Source organism: Dermacentor variabilis, unplaced genomic scaffold (assembly GCF_050947875.1).
Source record: "Dermacentor variabilis isolate Ectoservices unplaced genomic scaffold, ASM5094787v1 scaffold_14, whole genome shotgun sequence".
Classification (NCBI taxonomy): domain Eukaryota; kingdom Metazoa; phylum Arthropoda; class Arachnida; order Ixodida; family Ixodidae; genus Dermacentor; species Dermacentor variabilis.
Window position 1 is genome coordinate 9,023,364 of NW_027460302.1, and position 7,087 is coordinate 9,030,450.

Sequence of the window (7,087 nt, forward strand, 5' to 3'; positions counted from 1 at the left end):
ACTATAAAAGTGTTCGACACGTACGTAGGGCGTTGTTTGCTGAAGGCGGCAAATGCCAGACTGCGCTGAGCAGCGCACTCTCCCAAAGCATCGTCACCGCCGTTATTGATGCGTGGTGAATTGTCATGAGGGTCGTGGGCCCGACACGCCGGGATTTTCAACACACTTTGCGACGACTTGGTCGCGAGAGACAAAATTGGCTGGGTAGTATACAAATCGCAGCTCTCCGCCTTAGCTTACGCTGTCAGCGGGCTTTGTACAGCCTGTCTCGCTTGATTTGTGTGTTTGCTGAGGGTTCATTTCCTCTTTTATTTTAGCGTTCAGCTATCGGAAAGAGTGCCTGCGCTCGCTTAGAGTGTCCTGTGGATCATCTCGTCGAGAGTGCGTAGCCATGAAATTTTTTAATTTATTTTAACTTAACCATGAAAAACGCAGTCTTCTCTTTAGGTGCATGCAGATTATTTCTTTTTGTTAGAAAACAGTCACGCACAGGAATTTACTGAACATAAAGCAATTTCTTATGGTGAAGCGACCCACCTAATTAAGCGAAAGTTCATAGTTGCTCAGAGAACAAGCGAAAGATAATGGATCGACGGACGTAGCACAGTCAGTAGCGGTAATAATATAGGGAACTGAACATTAAAAGTGGTGTTTGCCACATTATGTGTTACTGTAACTAAATGAATGACAACAAACGAAACTGTTGCTGCGGCCGCATCGGTCTTCCTCCTAAAAAGCAGTGCGCGTCAGCCAGGATACATACACTCAATCACAGTATTTACTGATTGCCATGTATTGAAATTCGTTTTTGCGGCATAAGCATGCACGTGACCGGCAATCTCAACGTTAACATATTGTCACGGCTCACTTTAGACAAAGGCGGAGAGCAGTATTTAATCTAGACAATTAGAACAAGCGTTCAGTTTAGGCTTCTTCTCTAGCGCCCTCACTTGCACACACGAGGTCGTCGTCTTCATCGTCTAGGCTGTTGTGCACAGCTGGCGTCGCCAAATTTGCCCCCCTCCAGAAGGAGCATTGCCCCGACGCTCGGCGGGTAGCATCCGGTGTCCAGCAAACAGGAGAGTGTCCATGTCATTCAGAAAAATAAGGTTTCATGCGCACCACGTGCGCAGTCTCAGGCAGGTCCTGACGGCGCCTCGAGCAGGATGGGCTGTCAGGAACGAATTCATAGTTCACGTCGCTAAGGAGTCGTAGAACTTTGTCGGGTCCGAAGTATCGGCGCAGAAGTTTCTCCGCGAGGCCTCGGCGGCGTACTGCAGACCAAACCCAGACTCTTTGGCTGGGCTGGTAGACGACGCATCGACGGTGTTGATTGTAACGTCGGGCATCACGTTCTTGCTGGCTAGCAATGCGAACGCGCGCTAGCTGTCTTTCTTCTTCGGCGGGCTCTGTAAAATCTGCGGCGTCAGTCTCGGAATCGGTGGAATCATGAGGAAGCACAGCGTGCAGCATTGTAGTCACTTCTCGACCGTGTAGGAGACTGAATGGCGTCATTCTTGTTGTTTCTTGCCGAGCCGTGTTATAAGCAAACGTTACGTAGGGTAATATTTGGTCCCAGTTCTTGTGTTCTACATCGACGTACATGCACAGCATGTCTGCGAGAGTCTTGTTGAGGCGCTCCGTAAGTCCATTGCTTTGCGGATGATAGGCTGTCGCGCTTATGTGTGTCATGCCACTGAGGGTGAGTACAGTTCGCAAAAGTTCATCCGTGAACGCGGTTCCCCTGTCGGTTACGATGACCGCTGGAGCACCGTGCCTGAGGATGAAGTTTTCGATGAAGAACTGGGCGGCCTCGGCTGCTGTGCTGTTAGGAAGTGCCTTGGTTTCAGCATATCGCGTGAGGTAATCTGTCGCGACTATGATCCACTTATTTCCGGCAGCAGATATTGGGAATGGGCCCAAACGGTCCATCCCAATTCGTGCAAACGGTGTTTCCGGCACTGGAACGGGATGTAATAGTCTGGCGGGTTTCGTAGGTCGCACATTTCGTCGAGGACAGTCAAGGCACGTACAAACGTAGTGCTTCATCTGTGCTGCGAGCAGTCGCCAGTAATACTTTTCTGTTATCCGTGCTAATGTTCTTGGAATATGAACCTGGCAACGTTTAACGCTAGAACGTTATCAAGCGAGGCGAGTCTAGCAGTGCTATTGGAGGAATTAGAGGGCAGTAAATGGTATATAATAGGGCTCAGTGAAGTTAGGAGGCCGAAAGAAGCATATACAGTGCTGAAAAGCGGGCACGTCCTGTGCTACCGGGGCTTAGCGGATAGACGAGAACTAGGAGTCGGATACCTGATTAATAAGAATATAGCTGGTAACACACAGGAATTCTATAGCATTAACGAGAGGGTGGCAGTTCTTGTTGTAAAACTTAATAAGAGGTACAAAATGAAGGTTGCACAGATCTACGCCCCTACATCCACTCATGATGACCAGGAAGTCCAAAGCTTCTATGAAGACGTGGAATCGGCCATGGGTAGAATGAAAACAAAATGCACCATACTGATAGGTGACTTCAATGCCAAGGTAGGCAAGAAGCAGGCTGTAGACAAGGCAGTGGGGGAATATGGCATAGGCACTAGGAATAGCAGGGGAGAGTTCTTAGTAGAGTTTGCGGAACAGAATAATATGCGGATAATGAATACCTTCTTCCGCAAGCGGTATAGCCGAACATGGACGTGGAGGTGCCCAAACGACGAGACTAGAACTGAAATAAACTTTATACTCTGCGCTAACACTGGCATCATACAAGATGTGGACGTGCGAAGCAAGGTGCACTGCAGTGACCATAGGATGGTAAGAACTCGAATTGGCCTAGACTTGAAGAAGGAACGGCAGAAACTGGTACATAAGAAGCCGATCAATGAGTAAGCGGTAAGAGGGAAAATAGAGGAATTCCAGATCAAGCTACAGAACAGGTATTCGGCTTCAACTCAGGATGAAGACCTTAGTGTTGAAGCAATGGACGACAATCTTGTGGGCATCATTAAGGAGTGTGCAATAGCAGTCGGTGGTAACTCCGTTAGACAGGATACCAGTAAGCTATCGCAGGAGACGAAAGATCTGATCAAGAAACGCCAATGTATGAAAGCCTCTAACCCTACAGCTAGAAGAGAACTGGCAGAACTTTCGAAGTTAATCAACAAGCGTAAGACAGCTCACATAAGGAATTATAATATGGATAGAATTGAACATGCTCTCAGGAACGGAGGAAGCCTAAAAGCAGTGAAGAAGAAACTAGGAATTTGCAAGAATCAGATGTATGCTTTAAAGGGAAGCTGAAAGCTTTTCCAGAAAAAATGAGTGAAGAGCAGTACGCCGTGGTTTTCAACCCTCTGAATTCGAATATCGCATCAAAACTGAGCGAAAGAAAGCGCAAACATATTTTATTTCGACGAAAAGTGCAGCAGCAGACACCCCTAGCTCACGCGCCTCGTTTCCGCCTGTTATTGGTCGGGCGCCTCGTGACATCAACAATGGTGTTCTTCCGGACCGAGTGCTGCCGCTACACACGACGCACGGTGCAAAGTAGTTTGGTGGTGTTTTGCTGAGACGGCCATTGAAATTTTCGAGAGCTTGCGTTTCTCTGAGGATTTTGGCGTTAAGTCCAAACTCTACGAGAGCGGTATTGCGCGCGACGGTGACGGCCGACGGCTTCGAGCGAGAAAAAGGGCCGTTGCTTGAAGAAATCGCTCGGTGTTGTCGCTCGATCGCTCGTTTCTAGAAATCTAGAACTCGTCGCTCGTCGCCCGGAAATGCTATGAGCGACTAGCCAATTGTGCAAAGCCGAAACTGGATGTACATAACTGAAATACTACTGTTTGTCGCACGGAATGAGCAAACTATAGAATTTTACACGTGCAAGAATAACAACCTAGTACAAGACCTTCAGAAATATTTTGTGTTCCTTCTTCAGTAAAATACATCAACATAAATTGATAAAGCATGCGTCACGCCAGTTTCGGCGCGTATATTGCTGCCCTCACACCGAGAAGTCGTCGCTCAAAGCGGTCGCTCGCGTGGAGTTCGGCTTGCAGACGACGAGTGAACGCGACAGCCATCGCCTCGATTGTAGCGCAGTCGCTTTCGCGTGCAAGATCACTTATAAGGGCTTTATACTTGTACACACTACACGTACGTACATACTTGCACATACTACATGTACGAGCCGATTGCGAAGAGCCGGCCTCTCCAAGAAGCAAAAAATGCTGGTGCAAGCACTGCTTTCCACGCCAACGAAGGCGAAGTGTTAGCATCTCCTTGTGTTGGAAATGGTCCTTGGCGAGCATGTTTTTTGCTAAGCTGCATTCAGCGTTCCAGTGAGTACGTTTCCGGGCAAACAACTGTAGTGTTATGTTCCTGCATGCCTCCTCGTAGAACGTAAGCGGTGATGCGATCTTCAGCATTTGTGCGCTGCCCCAAAGCTGTCGCCAATCTACACAGACGGTTTAAACGCGGGAAAAGTTTACCGGCTGTTGTAGCACGTGTAGTATAGAATTTTCATCAGCGCGCCATCCGCCCGCTACTCGTAACCGGCGAATTCCGTCGGCTACGTGACATGGTCGGTTTCTTATGTGTGCGAGAGAAGGGGGAGCGCAGCGTCTTGGCGTGGTCAGGCTTTCCAACACATGCAAACTTTACGCTTGCACTGCGTTATGGTAGCTGCATGCAGGCTGTTTTACAACACACGTGCGAATAGAAAATTCGCGCCGCTTGGCGATGAAACCTGCGTCAAGAGTGGGCGATAAACATGCACCTTCCGTTCAGCATGCTAACTATTTTTTAGGAGAACCCAAACCACGCATTATTGATAAACTCCAGTAGTAATCGTGACGTAAGTGGTTAGAGCACAACACTGTTGTTCTTGAGCGCTTGAAGTTCTTTCGCTTCACAGCAGCCTCCCACTTAGCTGAAAGCTTCTTGTCTTGCAGGAACAAATGGAACATCGGAATATCGTCGCGGCCGCTGGTGTTCGTGCAAGCGTAGGCTGCACAGAACGCCGGCATGATCGGTCTACAAGTTCAATTGATGCTGCGCACGTCAACTACCACTCCTATATACACACAAATAAAGGAATGTAGGGTCGAGCGAAGCAGGTTAGGACGGCACGCACGCAGAAATAAGCCCGGTCAGGCATGGTCACGGAGACTGCGAAGGAGGGGAATACCAGTGTTGACGTCACTAAGCCGCAGTTTCCGGTCTCCTCTCGCATCGTCAGCGTCAGCAGCAGCGCGCGGCGCTCGACGGGGGCGGAGCTATAGCGCTATTTTAACCGACGATTGCGTCGCTCCTAAGTGAGAAATCCCGCCCAAAATTTTACCTTCATGGTTTATAAGTTTCCCGCATCCGTATATGAGCGTATTATTGAATTCGACAGACTCTTCAGCTTCCCTTTGAGAGACAAAGCCGGCAATATAATTACTAATATGGATGAGATAGTTCTAGTGTCTGAGGAGTTCTATAGAGATTTATACAGTACCAGTGGCACCCATGACGATAATGGAAGAGAGAATAGTTTAGTGAAATTAGAAATCCCACAGGTAATGCCGGAAGAAGTAAAGAGAGCCTTGGGAGCTATGCAAAGGGGGAAGGCAGCTAGGGAGTATCAGGTAAAAGCAGATTTGTTGAAGGATGGTGGGCAGATTGTTCTAGAGAAACTGGCCACCCAGTATACGCGATGCCTCATGACTTCGAGCGTACCGGAATCTTGGAAAAACGCTAATTTAATCCTAAGCCATAAGAAACGGGACGCCAAAGACTTGAAAAATTATAGACCGATCAGGTCCGTTGTCTACAAAGTATTTCCTAAGGTAATTGCAAATAGAATCAGGAACACCTTATACTTCCGTCAACGAAGGGATCAGGCAGGATTCCGTAAAGGCTACTCAACAATAGACCATATTCACACTGTCAATCAGGTGATAGAAAAATGTGCGGAATATCACCAACCTTTATATATAGCTTTCATTCATTACGAGAAAGCGCTTCATTCAGTCGAAACATCAGCAGTCATGGAGACATTGCGGAATCAGGGTTTAGACGTGACGTATGTAAAAACACTGAAAGATATCTATAGCGGCTCCACAGCCGTCGTAATGCTCCATAAAGAAGCAACAAAATCCCAATAAAGAAAGGCGTCATGCAGGGAGACACGATCTCTCCGATGCTATTCACAGCGTGTTTACAGGAGGTATTCAGAGACCTGGATTGGGAATAATTGGGGATAAAAGTTAATGGAGAATACCTTAGTATCTTGCGATTCGCTGATGATATTGCCTAGCTTTGTAACTCAGGGGACCAACTGCAATCCATGCTCACTGGCCTGGAGAGGCAATGCCGAAGGGTGGGTCTAAAAATTAATCTGTAGAAAACTAAAGTAATGTTTAACAGTCTCGGAAGAGAACAGCAGTGTACGATAGGTAGTGAGGCACTGGAAGTGGTAAGGGAATACATCTGCTTAGGACAGGTAGTGACTGCTGATTTGGATAATGAGACTGAAATAATCAGAAGAATGAGAATGGGCTGGGGTGCGTTTGGTAGGCCTTCTCAGATCATGAACAGCAGGTTGCCATTATCCCTCAAGAGAAAAGTTTATAATAGCTGCGTCTTACCAGTACTCACGTACGGGGCAGAAACCTGGAGGCTGACGAAAAGAGTTCTACTTAAATTGACAACGACGCAACGAGCTATGGAAAGAAGAATAGTAGGTGTAACGTTAAGAAATAAGAAAAGAGCAGATTGGGTGAGGGAAGAAACGGGAGTTAATGATATCTTAGTTTATTTATTTGGTCTTACTGTTAACCCTCCAATGAGGGTCGTTACAGGGAGGGAAGAACATATACATTTCTTAAGTACTTCAATGAGCAATCATGAATCAGAATTCAAAATTTGTACACCATTTCTCAAAAATATATCGACACCCAGCGCAACTTGTTGCACGTTCGCACTCTCCACAACATCACTTGTCAGTTTGATCCCATCGTTCAATTACATCAGGAAAAAAGGAATACCGATATACATCCGTACCTGTGTTAATAGGTTGTAGTACCCTGCTATGGTTTTTTCG